The sequence below is a fragment of the Rhincodon typus genome, chromosome 1 (assembly GCF_021869965.1).
Source record: "Rhincodon typus isolate 14 chromosome 1, sRhiTyp1.1, whole genome shotgun sequence".
NCBI lineage: Eukaryota > Metazoa > Chordata > Chondrichthyes > Orectolobiformes > Rhincodontidae > Rhincodon > Rhincodon typus.
In genome coordinates, this window is record NC_063332.1 from 157,328,390 (window position 1) to 157,349,442 (window position 21,053).

Sequence of the window (21,053 nt, forward strand, 5' to 3'; positions counted from 1 at the left end):
CTTGTCTTCATGTCCTTTTTAAATCTTTCAACTTTCATCTTAAAACTATGTCCTCTAGTTCTAGACTCCCCTATGCTGGGAAAAAGACCTTGGATATTCACCCTATCTATGCCCCTCATGATTTTATAAACCTCTACAAAGTCACTGCTCCAGGGAAAAATACCCCAGCCTATTCAGCCTCTCCCTATAACTCAAACTCTCAACATTCAAACTCTCCAGTCCTGGCAACATCCTTGTAAATCTTTTCTACACCCTCACATTTTACCTTAAACCTATTTCCCCTAGTAATTGACATTTCTACCTTAGGAAAAAGAATCCAACTATACATTCCTTCCATCACCGTCATAATTTTGGAACGTGGGTGGTTGTTTAACAAGAGGGTGCCATTGAAGCTTTCTAATAAAAAGGTAAGGTTTCTTCTAAAGAATGTAATTACCTTAATGAGACCTCGGACAAACAGAGGTGCCCCACAATTGTTTCAAAGACTATAACCTGCTCTTGCTTTACCCTTTCTCAATAACTCCATCTCAATCACTCCCTTATATCAGGCCCGGTACCCAGCCCAGACTTCAGATCTGCATTTTCAGTGAGTTGCCCCGTACTCTCAAGAGAAAGTCCAAAATGAAACATTTTGATTTTTAGTAAGTTCTGGCAGCACTAGTACTGAGATATGAGGAATTATATTTCAGGTCCCTTCTATATCTTACTATATTGAATGAGATGTGTTGCTTCAACTACACAGTAAACTCACTATGCCCTTCCATTTGCTCAAAGACTTCTGCAACTAATGAATCCAACTGCACGGAAACACAGGGATTAATTCAACTTGGGTACAACCACAAAACAAGTGAGGCTGCATCAACAGCCTGTTTTATATCCTGAATGAGAAAGAAAATAGAAAAATGGAATAGAATACAATATAAAATAAGCTGTGGATCTGCAATTGTCCTACTTACCACTTTTTGCCAAAGACCTACTTCATCCCATCACATTTTATTGACTTTGAAAGCTATGATATATTTTACTTCTTAGCATGCAGATTGAGTCTCAAAATATGTGATTGTCTCTTAGAAAGCAAGAATACTTTTTAACGATAATTCAAGTGACATTGGGCTTACTCCTGGTACCAGTATATTATGCTAAACAATGAACGTTTCCCTGCTAATTTGAGGAGATTCTACAAAATCATAAGTATCTTTAGATTGATTAAGTGCTATGTAGAGATCCAGGCAATACTTTAACACATTTTGTTAACTTCAAAATTCAGGCTGAAGTCTCTACATTCTCCTCCATATTCTGAACCAATGCATCTTGACATTAATAATCTCTAAACATAAAAGGAAAATGAACATAATGCAGTATGTTATGTGTGCTCAAGGCTGTTGAGCAGGAAAAAGAAATGGTACTATAATATCTGAACTATTGAAGATCCAATACCAGTGCTGCAGAATTAGCACAAATAGAAATAGATTGTTAGGATATATTGTTAGGAAACAAAACATCACAAAACAAAGAATAAAGTATACTTACAAATTTGAGCTAGACTTCTTCACTGCGCAGGACTTCTGAACAATGATATACACCAGGTACATCAACAACATTTTGTTCCTTTGGACTGATGGTGAGGAATCACTGAAAAGACTACATAGTGATATCAACAAGTTTCATCCCACCATCAGAGTTACCATGGACTACTCTTATGAATCAGTCTCATTCTTGGACACACATAGCTCCATTAGGGATGGACACCTCAGTATCCCACTGTACTGCAAGCCCAAAGATAACCTCATGATGCTGCACTTCTCTGGCGTCCACCCTAAACATATTAAAGAAACTATCCCTAAGGGCAAGCCCTGCGTATTTACAGGATCTGCTCAGATGAGTTGGAATGTGATGGACATTTAAAGATTTTGAAGGATGCCCTCAAAAGAACAGGATACAATGTTCAACTCATTGGTCGTCAGTTCCGACATGCCGCAGTGAAAAACTGCAATGACCTCCTCAGAAGACAGACACAGGATATGACCGATAGAGCACCCTTTATTGTCAAGTACTTCCCTGGAGTGGAGAGACTATGCTACGTTCTTTGCAACCTTGAACATGTCATTGATGAGCATCCTGCCAAGATCATCCTTACACCTCCAATTCTTGCCTTCAAACAATCACCAAACCCACCACCCATCCTTCAGGAGAACTCTGACCACAACACCGCACACCCTACTATGGCAACCTCTGCAAGACATGTCATATCTTCGACATGGGCACTGCCATCACACATGGGAACACCACCCACCACGTGCACGGCAGATACTCATATGATTCGGCTAATGTTTTTCACTGTGGCATGTCGGAACTGACGACTAATGAGTTGAACATTGTATCCTGTTCTTTTGAGGGCGTCCTTCAAAATCTTTAAATGTCCATCACATTCCAACTCATCTGAGCAGATCCTGTAAATACGCAGGGCTTGCCCTTAGGGGATAGTTTCATACACTGCAGGCAAGGATGCCCCAAGTCATGGTATATTGGTGAGACCATGCAGATGCTATGACAATGGATGAATGGACACTGCACAATAATCACCAGACAGGAATGTTCCTTCCCAGTCAGTGAACACTTCACGGTCAAGGACATTCAGCCTCCAATTTTTGGACAAGTGTCCTCCAAGGCTGCCTTCAAGATACACAACAACGTAGAATCACTGAGCAGAAACTGATAGCCAAGTTTCATACCCATGAAGACGGCCTCTAGGGTTCATGTCGTGCTACATGTGACTCCACCACACTGTTCTGTATCTGTAAAATCTGCCTTACTGTCTTGTTTTGTCACCATCTCCTGGATAAGTAGGTATGATCTCTCTAGCTTAATTAGTTGGTACAGTTTTGGATTACTTATGACTTTGGTTAGACCCTCGGCATGCAACTCCTATACCTATCATGTTATTTCTGTCATTTGGTTTGTCTGCAGCACCACCTTATTTTTAATTTTTTGTAATTATCTCTCTGTCTCATTTAGTCGGATTATAGGTCACCCCTTCGTTTGTTATTCAACTGTTGACACTTACACCATCTAACGCTTTGGATCACCTGCAGGGACTTATTATTCAGCACTCCACTCACACCATTTGCATGGTCCTTTGATCTCTTTGCCCTTGATTTCTCCCATCCCATAAATTCTTTGTTTTGGGTGCTTCCATCTCACTTCACCTGCTGAAGGGGTTACACTCCGAAAGCTTGTGATTTCAAATAAACTTGCTGGACTATAACCCCTGGTGTCGTGTGACTTCTGCTTTTGTGTGGACTTTGGTTAAGTTAATGTGTACATATAGCCCAGCTTCCTGCCATATTTGGTGGAAATTCTGACTTATTCAACCATGGCAGCCAATGTTGTAATCAGGTTCCTGTGTCCATTTTTGTGTCCATATAGAAACCAGTCAAAAATAACTTTAAAAGTCTGTTAAAGCATAGGCTTCATCTACGTTTCTGAGCAGAATAATCAGCAATCCTTAAAATAATATTGTACAGTCTGTCTGTGCTCAACCACCCGCCCCACCTGAATCCAAAACACCACTACCACTGGGTTGACCCATGAGCATCAGCTAATTGGGAGGGAGCAGCTGTCGAGGAACATTAGGAGCATCACAATAGGTGCCCACAATTCTGATAGTGAGGCTTAGGTACCAGTTTGGAAGTTCCTCAGAAGTTCACTTGTCTTCCCACCACATGGAACACTACCAGTTCTGGACAGTAAATCATTTGGGCCCTTTGTATCTGGTCTAAATCTTCTAGCATGAAATAGAGATCCCGGAACTGTTGACATATACATGTGTGAATATTCTATTCAATAAACATCTCAAATGTGACTCCAAATTCTGATTCACAATAAGTAGACTTACAAATTATTTTCAAGGACCGCACGAGTGCTAACTGGTTTAATCATTCCTAATTACCAAAGTAGGTTTCATTTCAGTTGACAAAAGTATAGCATTTGAGATGATTTGACTGAAGTCTTTAGAACTTATGAAAAAAAGGATCCTGTCTATGTAGATAGGTGATATGATTTGGCTAAGGGAAGAGTGGAAGACATGATATAGCTTACACAAAAAATAGATTTCAGTTAAATAAAAAGAAACAGCTGAGTTATGAAACATGTTATTGGTATATCCAGCCTGCAGATTCACAGCAAATATTTAAAAGGGAGTTAGTGGATTCCTGACTGTCGTTAAGATAATTATATTGTATTATACATAACATATTATGTACAGAATGAGATGGGATATGTGTTTCCAAATCTTCATTTTCTCCTGAATTGTCTTCAAGGGCTGGAGGGGATGATCCAAGAGTTTTTCATTAAGTTTGCTTTAGGTTTTATTTTTCCTGTATAAAGCTAAAAGAAAAAGGATACACATTTCAATGATTTCTCACAATTATGCAATATACCAAAGTGCTTTGTCATTAAATGCTTATGATGACTGATCATTGTTGGAATGCATTAAATGCTGCAATCAATTTGCACAGCAGGGTCCCATACAGAATAGTGAAATAAATGACAAGATTATCTCTTTTAGGAATCAGTTCAGGACAAATCTTTGCCAGAATACTAGGTATACTAGTGACCTGTATTTTGTGTCATGATCATGTGTCAGTATAATGTTAAGAGATATGCTCATGATGTCATCAGCACATCAATACATGTGGTCTAAGGTCATAATTGCCTCATAATCTGTCATATCCCAGGAACACTGAAAGTATGACATACTATTGCAAGTGCACAACTCTGTTGCAATCTAATAGTTTACTGTTGACTCAGGCACTTACGTGCCTGATGAATATATTGTTTGTCCATAATAATTAACTGTAGTAAATTGCTGTTAGAATCTTTAGTATCATGGCATCTACATTCAGGTTATGTCATGACAGATAACATAAGAATTATCACATCAGGTAAAATGCACTTCTGAAGAATACTCACCTCATGATATCAGCAGTGGCCATCTGAAAAAAAGACTGATGTTTCAATGGCAGATGTTTGGAAAGCTAATTGAAGATAGACTGGACAGCATCTAAGTACAATAGAGCATTTGTACAAAGAGACATTCTCTTACCTTTTAGCAACATCATTGTCTATGCGTACAGATACCCATACAGATCTGTAGATAGGGCATCAACCGCCAAGAAAACATAGCTAAGTCCTTTCTAATGATACTGTAAATTCTTTCAAGAATTAACAATTTTCTAAGAGTTCTTCACTTAAAAGTAAAGAGGCTGAGTTACAAAATTCAGTTGAATCTAAAGACCTGTATTGAAGTGTGATAGTGCTCTAAGTCTGCTTGAGATCAATGAAACCTTTCAGTTCTTGCTGTTTGATTTATTTTTAAAAGGAAATTAAATAATCTGCAAGCAAGGACAAATTTATGGCTTTAAAGCAGTAAAAAAACATTTTTTTCCCTTATAAGAAGGCTTATCTGTATCCAAATTTTGATTCTTTTGGCCATTTTCTTTTTCCAATTTGGTGCCAAAAAGGCTTACTTTACATCATCACTTCCTTTTTGATGAAAGCACCACTTTGAGGTGGAAAGTAACTACTCCAAGCCATATTTCTTAAACCAAAAGTTTTAAAGGGACCAGTGCCAGTGGAGCAGCAATATTAATTTTCACATTGTGAAAGGTGATACAGCACAAAGGTTAAGGCAGAATCATTGGCAGCAGGAACCTCAATATGGATTGGACCTCAAGCTTCATCTTTAATAAATGACAATTTTTCAAACATCATACATAGTTCCATTTTTGATCAAGCAATAGTTGATATCAAGAAAAGTACTCTAAGAATCTTGCTTACCATCGGCAAGAAACTGCTTTGAAGAATTAGCACATTTGATTTCCTGGGGACAATCAGAAAAATCCAGAAAATATCTTTCTTTTTAGGTAGGAAATGGGCCAGCACTTATTGCCCATCCATAATTGACTTTGAGAAGGTGGTGGTGAGTTGTCTTTTGAACTCCTACATTCCATGTGCACCAGGTAGACCCACAAAACCATTTGGGATGAAATTCCAGGAGTTTGATCCAATGACACTGAAGTTTCTCAAAGATGAACGTACAATAAGAATTAACTTCAACATTAACAGAGTCCAATTCAAGTTATACAGACAGCATCCTGAAGAGTCTATTGACCAAGTTGTGAGAAGATGCCAAAGCAAAGATCATTTGTGTTACTTTTTGGAAAAACAACAGTCACAGAGACTTATAAATTAGTCATTGTCTCTATACCAATTAAAGACTCTCAGAAAGAACTTTTGAGCATGGCAACAGTTATAACATCCATACATTACTTGAGGATGGATACAAGTCTGAAAACGTAATGACAGACCAACAGCAATTAAAACACCTTATGTACAGCCTATGTTTTTGTTACACTTCGCAATGCATCACAATCCAACCTCTGTAACTGATGTGGTTTTTTGCAAATAACCAAAAGCAGTCCAGCTTTTCTTAATTTCTGTAAAGCCTGTGCTACTAAGAATCACTGGCCACATGAAGGAAATTTGGTTCTAAAGGCCATGCTAGATCCTAGAACAAAACACAGGTGACAAACAAGGCAATATGATACCACAAAATTCATGTTAAGAACATTCATAAATGCAAATACATCAATGAATTCAGAGTCAATCAAACAGAATAAAAACTTCAGAAGAAGACCAAAGTTTCCATATTGTTAACCTTACACACTATGTAGACAGTTTAAGGCAATAGGACACTGTTTCAACTGTCAGTATCATATGTTCGGAAAAGATAGGATGGCACACCTTAAAAGCTAAAATTGACACAGGGACTAGTGCCAAAATATTACCAGTACATATCCTGAAAGACATGTACTTCAGCAAATGGTTCTCCACAGTACAGTCTACATGAGACCATCTCACAGTGTATAACAGATTGCAAATTCCATCCATTTGCAGAATCACACTACAGTGCAAAAATACAAGTTCATCTTTGCTTCCAGATATTTCTATCTGGTCAATATCTACAGTTCAGCAGGCTGGTACATTAGCACGCATTAATCTCAATTTCATGGTAATGATAAAATTCATCCACACCCACTGTGGCAGAACAGACCACACACAAAGCAATCAAATCAGTCAATGGCTACAAAGGCCTGCACTCAGATGGATTTGGTATAATCAGCAATTGTAAGGATGATCCAGTATTGCATTTGATGATATAAGCAATTTATTGATTCTCCAAGAAAATGCAGCCTACTCATTTAGGAGAAACTTTGAATGAAATACCACAAAATGGTAAATTTCCAACAGATCGGTTCAGCTCCATCATATGCGTTTTGGAGAAAGCCAGCATAAGAGTACCTAGATTCAAAAAGCATCAACTTTTCAGTTAGCAGGTCCCCACACGAAATATCAACACAGGAAAATATTCCACACACATCTATTTGGCAAGAAATGGATCATGAACCATTGACAATGATCTGCTGTAAATTTCTAATGTGTGCATCATTATGTTTGCAATGTCTATTTTTCATGATGCAACAATATAATTTTGAAATGAGATAAGGCAGGTACTTGGATGATTGCATATGACATGCTGCCAGATTATCCAATGCCTTCACGTACACCAAGAAATTCCTCTTGATTCTGTAGACAATGAAATTTAAGATGTCTCAAGGTTGATCTTTTATGCATTGGCCAGAACCAATGTGAAAAGTTGTAATCAGCAACTGTCAATGATATCAATTGAAAATGTTACAAAGTATCATTAACTAGGGATGGCTTGACAGTATTAAAGAAGTACCTGAGAAGACGTGTTCATTTTGGTCAGACAGAGACAAGCTTGTCATATCACACATATAACTGTCAAGGGCAAACAATCCCAAATAACAAAATCATAAAGCCAAGATATCATGCCCATGTTACACTAGGGACACATGGATATTACACACTGAAAACTGCTTGCTTGCGAATGTGTGTACTGGCCAGAGATGAGTCAAGATATTTAATGACTTGTGAATGAATGTGAAGCATGTCAAACATATCAACATCAGCAGCAGAGGGAGCCCCAGATCCAAACGATATTCCATTCGCTCCTTGGATGGAAGTAGCAAAAGATCTGATCATAAAGCACAGGAAAGATTGCATCTTTCTGGTAGATTACAACAAGCACAACTGTCTTTGACAAAGGAACACTATTTTCGGTTTATTTGTTATCCATGATCAAGGAATATCTAACAATGTCCTGTAACACACTGGCAAACTACTTCAAGGCATGTGTATACTAAGTGGAAAGTGACCTATATCACATGGCCACCCAAATATCCAGGTTCACATTCTATCATATCAATGAACATTCAGTGTCAAGCAACAATACAAGGTTTTTGCGATGAGTTGCTGTATTTTTATGCAATACCAATGCAGAATGGATTACCATCATGGTTCAGAAGGTAAGTCAAACCAACTTTGCCCTGCAACAACTATCTAACCATTATGAGACACAAGGCCTCCTTCTTCAAAAAGATGGACAAACAAGGGATAGAGGCTAAGCAAGCAGATAAAAAATGACTAAAACCACTCACTGAACAGAGAATGTGGGCTGGAAACTGTAATAAAATTATTTGGATCTGAGCAATGATTTTTAAAATATGCAACCAGCCCAATCACATGAAGTCATTCATGATCATGGTGCTATTATGCAATGGAACATAAACCAGCTCAAACCGATGTATGGCACACCAATCATGCATGAAGACAGTGGCAGCAACCAACAGCAAGAACAACCAAGTTGTCTATCAACTGCAACACAGTATCTCTCCAGCTGATTATATGATTACTAGATCAGGATAAATTGTCAAACATCCAAAGCATGACATTGAAATTTTAAATGTGAGTCTTATAAACTGTTTTACGTGTTTGCATTATTATTGAATTATTAATATATACCTGTGTACAACCATGTCTATCTGTTTGGGATAAGTTTTATCTTTAGGGAAAAAAAGGCATGTTGTATTATGTCTTACAGTCAATATGTCAGTGTGCCTTTAAGAGATAAGTTCATTATACCAAATGTATCATGACATGTGATCTGAGGGTATAAAAGTCTCATACTCCATCTTACCAAGGATCACATAAAGCATGAGATTCTTCTGAAATGATGTTGCTTGATTGCAATCTAATAGCCTGATGGCAGCTTAGAAACTTCAGTATTTGTGTAACACATTGCATATAATAGTTAGCTGCAATAAATGTGCATTGGATACTTCAATACCAAGACTGTCGTGCCCATTTTCTTATGGTACAGTTGATAACAAACATTGGCATTTCAAGTAAAGTGCTCGGCTGGAAGTAAACTCAAATACATACACCTGATATTGTGCTATTAATGGGCTTGGGAGTCTGTGGGCAAGTCAGGGACGAACTGATTGTGATGCAATGGGTGAAGTTTGTGGGTGTTTGTACACAAATTGCACCATGAGCATGAAACTCTTTTATGGACCAGCTGGTCTTTTCCTTCCATTTCCATATCTCTATTATCTAATTAGATATGCAAGAAATTCATAATGTTAGTGTAAAACAGTGCTCCATGGAAACTGTTTGAACAGGACCTGATTGATAAAGGTGAAAGGCATTGTTCCTGTGCAATCTTATTGGATGCTTCTTATTACAGCAGTGCACTCTGTTGACCCAGTCTTATGTCATTATATGAAGGAAATGGGATTAGATTTCAAGATTTTGATGAATTTAATAGCTTCCTTCTATGGTGCCGATTGCATGTTTATAAAACCTCTTCATTATTTCAGTGTAACATTGCAGAATTTACCTGCAGCACGTATATTTGTTGTATTCTATCTATTCAGTTTTGCTAAGAATATGACTCATTCCAATGTCATGCAGCTGCAACCCTCAGTCGATTGATGGTTGATGTGCTTCAATTATATTTCTAATGCCAACAGCACTTTATCCTTCAGTTGTTAAACACCTTTACTACAATTATTATCTTTTATTATAGTTTGCTACAATATTAAATTGTTTCAGTTCTCATTATGTTTGTTTGAAACATCTTGACAGTATTCGTTATAACATGTCTAAACATCTATTAAAATATTTTTTGAATATGATAAATATATTTTAACTGTTCTTTGCTGATAGACTAAGAAAGCCCCCTGAGGAATATTGTCTTCTCCTTCATGCATTATCACTGGAATGAAGAATCTGCATTACATTTATGTAGGTGGCTAATATTGAAATATCTCTTCAGTGAATAGGAAAATAGTTAGGTTACACAGATCACTGAGATTGTGATCTCCTTAATAGTGTTAGGATGCTTATTCTATCAGTGATGCCTGGAATTGTTGCTCAGAAGTGATTATTAAGACAATACGATTGTATCAGTGTGACAACTGGGCAATAAATTGTTTCCACATTGCATCACAGTACTTTACTGCAGAAATTCTGATATTCCTGGAGAAATTTGCTGATGTACACAAAATGCTGATGTTACTTTTGGTATAAATGTTATATATAACAAACAAAAATGGGTTGGCCACCCATTAAATACCTCCTGTCATTTCTCATTTATTATCTCATTTATTGTTCCTGATTTCTACATATTCCACAAAACCAGCTTGAGCTATTGCACCTCTGGCTTCTCCCCATCACACGTCCTCCAGATTTTGGGGCTTGAAACAAGGAGCTCACTGCTTCTATTTCATAGACCAACCAGGAAACTTGATATCTACCCTATGGTTTCATAATAATTTTAGCCACCACAGTTCCAGTGGATTATAGGGCTGAACTCTCATCAGAAAGAGATGACTGTTGGCGGTCTAACCTGAGGGTCACCATATCTCAAGTGAGGGGCAAGGTTCAGAAGGAGAGTCCTTCATGGTAACCTCAGCCAGTGCATTCATTGAACATATGCTGTTGGCATCACTAATGAAAACAGAACTTGCTGGAAAAGCTCAGCAGGTCTGACAGCATCTGTCAAGAGAAATCAGAGTTAACATTTCAGGTCTCGTGGCCCTTCACTATTTGGTTGTCCAGCCAACTGAGCTAACCGACCCCCTATAATAATATGGCAACATATTTCACATTTTACCATTCTTGACTTGAGCACATCATTGAAATTTCAGCACTTGCAAAATGCTGCTGTACTAAAGTTTGAGAATGACTATGTAGGAGTAATAATGCAAAGTTAAAAGTAGTGAAAGAGTGAATTATGCATTGTTAGTGTGTATTAATGGCATGAGTGTTAATGACAAGTCAAAAAGAAAAGTTTTTCCTTTCTGCCAGGGCAGTTTTTCCTCATACAAAAGACAGGTTATATCATATAGTATTATGTTATATTACGATACATGTTACAGACCAGGCAGGCCTGTACCTTTAAGACAGTTGCATGACATTACAACATGAGACATTCTTTATACGGGCTGTCTTTCATCACTCCCTCCATGTAATGAAGCCAATGTATTTTCTTCAGCCAGCCTGTTATGTACATTTAAGGTACAGTAAGAACAGTAAGCACATGCTCTTTGTGTAAGTCTGTGATAATGTCACTGTATAAAGGGCTGGGGAGGCGGGCTGAGGCAATAGTGTAATGATAATCTCACTAGAATCGCAATTGAAAACTTCAGGCTAATCATTTTGGACTATTTTAATGTTTGTTTGAATTCAATAAAAATATGGAAGAAAAAATTGACCTATTGGTGACCATATAACCATTGTCAATTGGCATTGAAAAGTTAGCTCTCTAATGACTTTTACAGAGGGAACATAAGAACATAAGAACTCGGAGCAGGAGTAGGCCATCTGGTCCCTCGAGCCTGCCCTGCCATTTAATAAGATCATGGCTGATCTTTTTGAGACTCAGCTCCACTTACCCGCCCACTCACCATAACCCTTAATTCCTTTACTGTTCAAAAATTTATCTAGCCTTGCCTTAAAAACATTCAGCGAGGTAGCTTCAACCGCTTCACTGGGCAGGGAATTCCACAGATTCACAACCCTTTGGGTGAATAAGTTCCTCCTGACCTCAATCCTACTGCTCATACAAAATCTGCTCCCCTTATATGTTCTGGCCTCCATGTGACTGCAGACATAAAGCAAAGTAATTTGACTCTTAACTGTCCTCTGGGTAATTAAGGATGGGCAACAAATACAGGTCGAGCTATTTATGTCCTCATCCCACAAACAAATAATAAAAAAAAACATTAACTTCAAGACATCTGACTCAACAAGAATCTAACTGTCTGTGGTATTTGTTATGTGGACTAATATGTAGAAAATCACAAAGTGTATCAAAGTGGATAAAAGTGAGTAACAAATACTAGTTGTAACAGCTGGTTATTAGCAGTATGTTGGCACTACAAGTTGAAAATGAGAAGCAGTGCCTATAGTTATACAAAGTCTTTTTCTAACAGTCAACAATCATCTGGCTGAGTTCAGAGCTGGCATTACAACTACCACCAAAACTAGAGTGCAATAACCAAAACTAAATGGTACAAATCTGGACTCGAAACATAGTGAGTATGCTACCTCTCCCTCTTTTATTAGATAAAAAATATCATTTTAAAGTTGCTGAAAGACAGCTGTGGTTCAGGAATGTGATCTTGGAGAAAAGTACAGGAAAAAATACTTTAAAAAGTACACAAAACTGGCTGTATACTTGTCCTGGTGTCAGCTGATTGCATTTTTTTTTAGCTCTGAAATGATGACTAATTTTCTACAAATGTTTGACACTATCATTACGTAGTTTTCACTGAGTATACCACCTACAGGTGCAAATCAGCAATTTTTAAATGAACACCAACTTTTAAAGCTGAACAAATAAAAAAAGGAGTAGAGAAGCCAAAATAAATGTTGAAAAGCTTAATCATGCAAAGGGCTGACAAAGACTGACAGGACTTCTTGGTTTGGGCACTGAAGGATTAAGAAGAATAAAATCCTCCAGTGTCCTCCAGTACTCTCCACGTGTCTGTGTGGGTTTCCTCAGGGTGCTTCACTTTCCTCCCACAGTCCAAAGATGTGCAGGTTAGGTGGACTTGCCATGCTAAATTATCCATTGTGGTCTAGGGATGCGCAGCCTAGGTGGAATTGCCATGCGAAATGCAGGGTTACAGGGTTGGGGTAGGGGAATGGGGCTGGGTGGAATGCTCTTTTGAGCACTGGTGTGGGATCAATGGGCCAAATGGCCTGCTTCCACACTGTAGGGATTCTTTGATTCTAACATCTCTGACAATGCGCAAAGGCCTTGATGTAATATTATAGATTTTTAAAGATCAACATACTGTTTGAGACTATTTCAGGATAGATAGGCCTGAGCACACCCACTAAGAAGTGATCAAATAATTCCTAGGAAAATGTCGATGTAAAGGTACAGAATGTGTTTTCACAGAATGTAACTTACCCGAAAGGCTTAAGAAACTGATCATTACCTCGTCACTCAAATCCTTCCGAGAAATGCTTCCGGAAAATCTAAGGAGAGCATCAGTAATACTCTACTAGAAAGAGGACACAAACTTAAAGCAATTGTAACAGGCCAGGAGTTTCTGCAAACATTTGACTCTAGACGATTTATATGTCACCAATCAACAGGAGTCGGTGAAATATACAAATCTTGAATGAGGTGTGGTTTGCCTCATTCACCAATACAGTGCCTAGCATTTTATGTTGTATGTGAGATATGTTCCATAAAATGGGTTTGGGCTAAATGAGTGTAAGTCTAATCATCAAGAGAAACCCAAACACCACCCCAGACTGTAAAGAAGAGCCAACCCAGCAACAATGTCAAAGAATGTTCAAAATTCTGTCCATGCTTTACAAGCATGTTAACAAAGTCCAGGAGGTAACTGCTATGTTACAGCTTAGAAACCCCAGTCAGTCAGTTCATATGATAGACCTGAACATTACATGGATGCTATCAGTACAACTGAAGCCTTTACTTTCATCCAAGTGACTTAACCTATTAGGAAAGGACAACATACATTTTTGTCAAAATTGACTTAGAACCGTTTCAAATATCATCCCTTTATGGAATTTATATGTGCTGTCCACAAGAAATTGACATAATGATTTCAAGTTCACACAAGATAATGGTTTTTGTTCCCTCCAGCTATGACCATTTTAATGTACTTCTGGCTGGTGTGCCACATCCTACTTTCTATAAAGTTGAAGTCTACCAAAACTCTGATCCTTCTGCTCTTGCTTGTGCTAAGTTATATCCAACCCTTACCTTGTGCAGTTTGACTTCTATCCTCATGGTCAGCAATGCCTTGGTTTTTAACACTCTCAATCTTATTCCCAAGTCTTGCTCCAGAGCCTCAGCTTTCTCTTTCTCTATAAACCCATTCAGCCACGTAGCACTCCAAGATAGCTGTGTTCCTCCATATGAACACTGAATTATCAACAGGAGTAAACCATTCAGCCTCTTGAGCCTGATCCTCCATTTATTAAGATCTTGGTTGCTCTGACTATGACCTCAAATCCATATTGTCACTGATTATAATTCTTTCTTCTTGTCTATCTCTGTCAATTGCTCCAGAATTGGCATTGTCCCTTGAGATGCCTTAAACAAAGCTCTGAATTTCCGTCTCCAACCTTTTCATTCTCCTTTAAGAGAGTCCTTAAAATTTCCCATTTAGACCATTTGGCCTAATATCACCTCATGTAGCCTAATATAGTGCTGCTGTAAAGAACCTTGGGACTCTTTTATTGCATTGAAAGAACTACATAAATCCAAGCCGTTCTTGATGACTTCATGTGGGAATTTGTTCCTGCTGCAATGTTGGACAGGAAATGAACATGCTGCTGCAGTGTGGGACAACCTAAAGCAACATAAAGAGCTAAAAAAGTTTCCTGGAAGCAGTAACAATATAGCTGCCTTCACTCATAAACTGACATTAGACCAATAAAGCAAATAATATTTCACCTCTCCTTCCCTCTGCCTCTGCTAATCTTCAGTTTTGAGCTACCTTTTGTCATTCCTGTTTGGTGTTGTAGGCATACTTGAATTACGGCAAGCATTACTATAATGAAAATTCTGGGAAATATGACAAATGGATGTTACAGAAGCTTTATCACCTCATTTAAATATACCTACCCACATTTGCACTGTTATTTCTGATGGCATTGAACATAATGCTGGAAAATGTAATAGAAAGTTGGATCAAAATCTAATGTATAACCTGGAATGCTCCAAAATATTGAAATATTTAATGAGCCCTTAGCAAATAAATAAATGGTTTGTTTTAGATCAGGTTGCTTGAGAAATGACTATAGACCTATTTTTGAAAGGTTAGTTATGCTTCAATTGAGGAAAAACATGGATGAATAGTCTTGTAGCCCTTATATAAATAAGAGGCCACCTTTCAACCTCACCTACTTCTTTGGTGAGGTTATGAACTGGGGAAAATATTGTCTGTAAAGTATTAATTTTTTACTGCTAATTCATATTCATAAATATGTAAAATAGTCCATTTAAGAATTACAATGTACTGAAGCTGAAATATGTACCAATTATACGGGTTGTAAAATATATATTTTCTAATGAATCTTTGTCACTTAATTACTTGTTGAGTAATAAGTTGCAACAAATCACAAAAAAGTGTGAGAATCCAGGTATAATCAAACTGGTTTTCTGTCCTTTTCTGAGCCAATTTTTTTTAACAGTTTGGAGTATTTGCTCTGATGATCTAATTGTGAAATGAAGACTTAGTCTGTTCCAGCTGATGTGATCAGCCTATCATAAAATTAGGATTGATCCTCATTGATCAGATAAATGGAAGCTTGCATGAACGTTTAATTAGTGGTGGTGATGTACATGAGCCATGTGGACCCGGAAGTTCCTGATCAATTACTGTTCTGCACTAATATATTTATTCAGGATAAGAGTTAGAAATCCATAGGTAGTACATTTATCATTCATTTTCAGAACACTGGAATTTCATTGACTAGGCTAGAGCTTGCATTTCATATATTGACGAAATCTATTGGATATGACCAGAAAAGTTCATTACTGAGGAGTGTGTGTAAACTATGGATGTCGCTGTTTTCAATGCATATCAATTGTGGGGGCATTGATGTGAAGGACCTCTGAAATGGAGAACATGGCTAAAACAAGGATAAAGTTGTCACCCAGCAGCCTGACTCTGGGCTTTTCCCTAATATTGGATAAAGTTGATATTAAAAACATATATTCACTACAAGCCAAAATATTGACACACATCACTCTTGTAAAAGACAAAACAATATTCTATAATCCCCATACCTGAAGCAGAAATTCTGAATTTTGTATATGACATAAGAGGGCCAAGAATGATCAAAACTTTTGCTTCAAGATTCGTTTGTCCTGAAACTATCATTGCAGGCGCATCGAAAAACAAACAGACTACAGTCAACAAGGTAAGTGTTAGAAATATAGTCACCTGAATGTGTTACTATGAGGAACTGGAGTGTAACCCTCAACTCCACTTTCAAAGAGTACAAGCATTGCTACCTCTTGTCACTGACATCCATCCCTCCAATGTCTACCAATAATTACCCATCACGGCAGCCACCACTCTCATTTCCCAATCCCATCACCTTGCTAACAACAACTTCTTCATAGTCCAGCCTTCCCTTCCTTTCTTGTTTGCTTCATTGGTTGAAACAGACATGAGCAGCTTGAATTTGGATCATGCTTCACCAGCTCAATGATATTGTGGCCATGTATTGGACATCGCCAGAAGAGCTCACTACTCAGGAGACATAGTAAACTGTAAATTTGGCTGATTTCAGGAAGCATCAGTTGAGGCGGTATTAGAAAATCTAGAGAATCTTCACATAAAATCTGGCAATGGGATGGTGAAGCCTGGCACTAGAGGTTATCGGGCTTCACCATCCCATTGCTGGGACAAATCTAGTGCAAATCCCATTGACCCAAAATAGCCATACTTGAATTTCTAGGCCTGTGAATTTTGCCAAGACTCGTAAACCTTGCATTTGTCCTGCAAAAAAAAATCACCAATAAAGAAAAGTGAAAATGATACCCAAACCTTTGGTGTGCCATGTGTAATAGGGTCACATCATTCAAATAGCCAGCTAATGCATTTTTTTTAAAGAAGAAACACTTTTATACAAGTCATTTCATGTGTTCAGAGCATTTTAACTTTATTCACATTGAATGAATTCAGTTCTAAATTAGTCACATTTCGAAGTAGGCTTTGCACATAGTAAAATTGTATAAATGAGATAAATGACTGATGAATGTGCATTTTATTATAAAAATATTGGCCAGGATACAAGTAGTTTTCTTTTGTTCTTCAATAAATATATCACGGAACCTTTTGCATTTACATTAGCAGGCAGCTTTCCTGTAATGTTTAATTTGAAAGGTGGCATTTTTGACAATGCAACAGTTCCCTCACTTTAGCTGACTGGTGGGTCAGCCTAGGTTAAACACTCAAATCCTGCTGTCTCAGAGATAAACAACTGTATCAACTTGACAATTATATTGTAGCCCATGGCCACTTTGCCAAAGTGGAGTCCCTCCATGCTCTCCACCTCTCTTTCCCTGTGTCACTCACTCCAAAGAGTGCCCTTGACCTGAAATGTTAACTTTGTTTCTCTCTCTACAGACGCTGCAGATTTGCTGAGTATTTTCAATATTTTCTCTGTTCATGTTAGGTAATCAGAGTGTTACTAGTTCACCATCATAATTGACAAAAGGTTCATGTGTCAGCATGTTTTAAATGTTAAGCAAATCCTAATGTGGGAATAAAGGGTGAGACTTTTATAATTACTGTTAAGGTTTGAGCAATGGATGTAAGAGCAGAATTTTCGCCTCCCAGCTGTAGGAATACTGTCAGAGGAAGTACTAGCTGGGACTCCAATTAGCCTACCTCTGGTGGCATTTTCTAGAATTGGCAGTGCCTGCCACAGCATGGGGAGACCATCAGGTATTCTCTGTGGCTTTCAGGTGGTTTTAATATAGCAGCTTTTTGTGCAGTGTTTGCTCCAGAAGCTATGGCCACCACTGTAACAATGTCAACCTATATTCGCAACACAACCCCCCCACATCCAATAAAAAGGTCTGTCTGGCTAACTTTGGCACCTCCAGATCCCAATTCCCTGAATTTGAGGATGAGTGGTCATCAATATGGTCTCATCTTCTAGATGATCCCCCTCCCCCCAGTCGCTGGATGACATCAGTTTCCGAGGTAGGTCGCCATCCTTAATAGGATAACAATGCCAGCAACACGTTTTGCCTGCTCCTGCCAGTGAAATGCAGCCTCTCTCTTCTGCCGTCTGTTAAAGTAGGATCAATCTCCCACTCTCAGCTCTGTCTGTGGGACTTCTGTTGATAATGCAATATTCTTCCACTGTTGTCTATTGTGCCACACATATCGGTGAGTATTGACAGCATTGTGTAGAAGAACATTCTAGGGCAGAGTCTTTTCACAGAGAAGATGTTGTCTTTAGAAATTAGAAAATTAACTTCTTCAATTCTTTTTGATTTTAACAGTGATAAAAGAAATGTGATTTATTTTTCAAGTTGCAACAGGTCATTTTGTTTCATTTAATTTTGTCAGACCTATTGTCATGTTTTCTGTCAGTCAGGTTTATAATAATGTTCATATCTCTATATGAATTCAATCAGTTCAGTAAAAGTCACTTACACCAATCTAGTTCTGGAGAATGGAAAATGAAGCAGTTAAGCAGAACAATTATTCTGTGCACCATAATTCACTGTTACAGCCTTTTTTGAATACAAATGGAACAATTATAGATCTAGTTCAAGACGAGGGGGCACATTTTTAAGGTGCAAGGAGAAAGATTTAAAAAAAGACATGAGAAGCAAATTTTTTAGACGAAGGGTTGTTTGTGGAATGAACATTCTGAGGAAGTGATGGATGTGGGTACAATTACAACATTTAAAAGACATTTTGATAAGTACATGGATAGGAAATGTTTGGAAGGCATGGCCCAGGAGCAGGCAGGTGGGGCTAGTTTAGTTTGGGATTAAGGTTAGCATGGACTGGTTGGACTGAAGGGTCTGTTTCCGTGCTCTATGACTCTATAAGATGTTACACAGTAGACTTTTCTTTAAAAAGCTGATTGTAGCTGATAGGTTGAAACTACAATTTTAGAATTTTCATTCTTGTTTTCAAATGTCTCCTTGGACTCACCTCACCTTATCTCTGTAGCCTCCTGAGCTTTGCATTCCTCCAAATCTGGTGTGTTGCACAACCCTGAATTTCACTGCTCCATCTTGAGCCTTTTGCTACCCAAACTCTAGACTCCAAGATTCTCTCACTGAACATCTCCTTGCATTGCCATCTCTTTTTATGAACTCTTTAAGTCTTATCATCGCTTTGACTAAACTTTAGGTTATCTCTAATATCATCCCTTCAGCATTCATATTTGCCTAGTAACACTCTTTTGGAGCATTTACATGACTATAACAGCTGTTTATTGATACCATTTCTTGGTGGTGTGTCATTTATGACCTCACTTACCAGCAATAACATTGAATCAAAGTATTTGCATTTAAGCCTATAATCTTGAATTTTAAAATCACAGGCAAAAAAAAAGTCTACAATTCAAATTTTTAATGGTCTACATCTACAGATTATACTGAAATTTGTATTTAAGTTAAGTTCTCACTAGTTACATAGGGATCCATCTTGAAACATATGCTATGAAGAATTTAATTCTTTCAACATTAAATTAACTTGGACAAAGTTCCTAGAGCTAATTACTTTAGGTTCCCCAGTCAAAACTTCCACATCCTCCCATTATTTCTATGACAGTGTCAAAGGTGACTGCTGTGATATGGTTTGTACTGATGTTGGTTTCTGCATTTGAAGTACTTTTGTGCTAATTTCGACACCACACAAGCAGATTCGCACTGTTTCTTTGTCCCTGATATCATTTTTGAACAATTAAACTTGATAAAACATTGTGGTAACTGAGAAAAAAACTTGCATTTCTCACTCAAGCCATCTAAATAATAGTTAGCTAACTTCACTGTTATTACTCTGAAACTTCGAATTCTAAAAATGAATCTATTTTCATTTTTTTTCAATTGATTAATGTGCCTTAATCTTCTTACTGAAGAATTTTCTTAATTTGCTTGTTCATAAAATTTCTGTTGAACAATGGTATAAAGTTGCTAAATAACTGCCAGATATCTTAACTCTGCCAGTCTTTTCTTTCTTCTAAGTGAATAATAAATAATAACTTCTGAGTATAGGAGTTGGGTCATTATGTTGAGTTTGTACAGGTCGTTGGTGAGGCCTCTTCTGGAGTACTGTGTCCAGCTCTGGACGCCCTGTTTTGGAAGAATGTTATTAACTTGGAGACGGTTCAGAAGAGATTTACCAGGATGTTGCCAGGAATGGAGGAATTGAGTTATGTGGATGGGCTGGGACTTTTTTCACTGAAACATAAGAGGTTGAAGGGTGACCTTATAGAGACTTTTAAAATCATGAGGGTATGAATAAGGTGAATGGCAAATGTCTTTTCCTGAGGTTGGGGGATTTCAAGACTAGGAAACATATTTTTACTGAGAGAGGAGAAAGACTTAAAAAAGACATGAGGGGCAATTTTTTTTTCACACAGAGAGTGGTTCATGTGTGGAATAAAATTCCAGAGGAAGTGGTGGATGCGGGTGCAGTTGTAATGTATAAAAGACATTTGGATAAGACATGAATAGGAATTATTTGGAGGGATATGGGCCAAGTGCAGGCAAGTGAGACCAGTTTATTTTGGGATTATGGTTGGCATAGACTGGTTGGACCAAAGGATTTGTTTCTGTGTTATATGACTCTATGATCAAATTTGCTCTTAGGTGTCCAATAACCAGCCTTTTTTCATGTTTGTTTAGGTTTTTATTGCTCTTGCTACTTTTGCTTTCCCCTCAAAAGTTTATTCTTTCTCTTACCAACTGCAGTTGTCTCTGTGATTTCTCTGAAAGCGATTTTTGTTCAGAGATGTTTCCTTCACAGCAACTGTACAGCTCTGTGACTCTTCTGGCTGGGAGCTGATCTTGAAGCAAATATTTATTTCCTTAG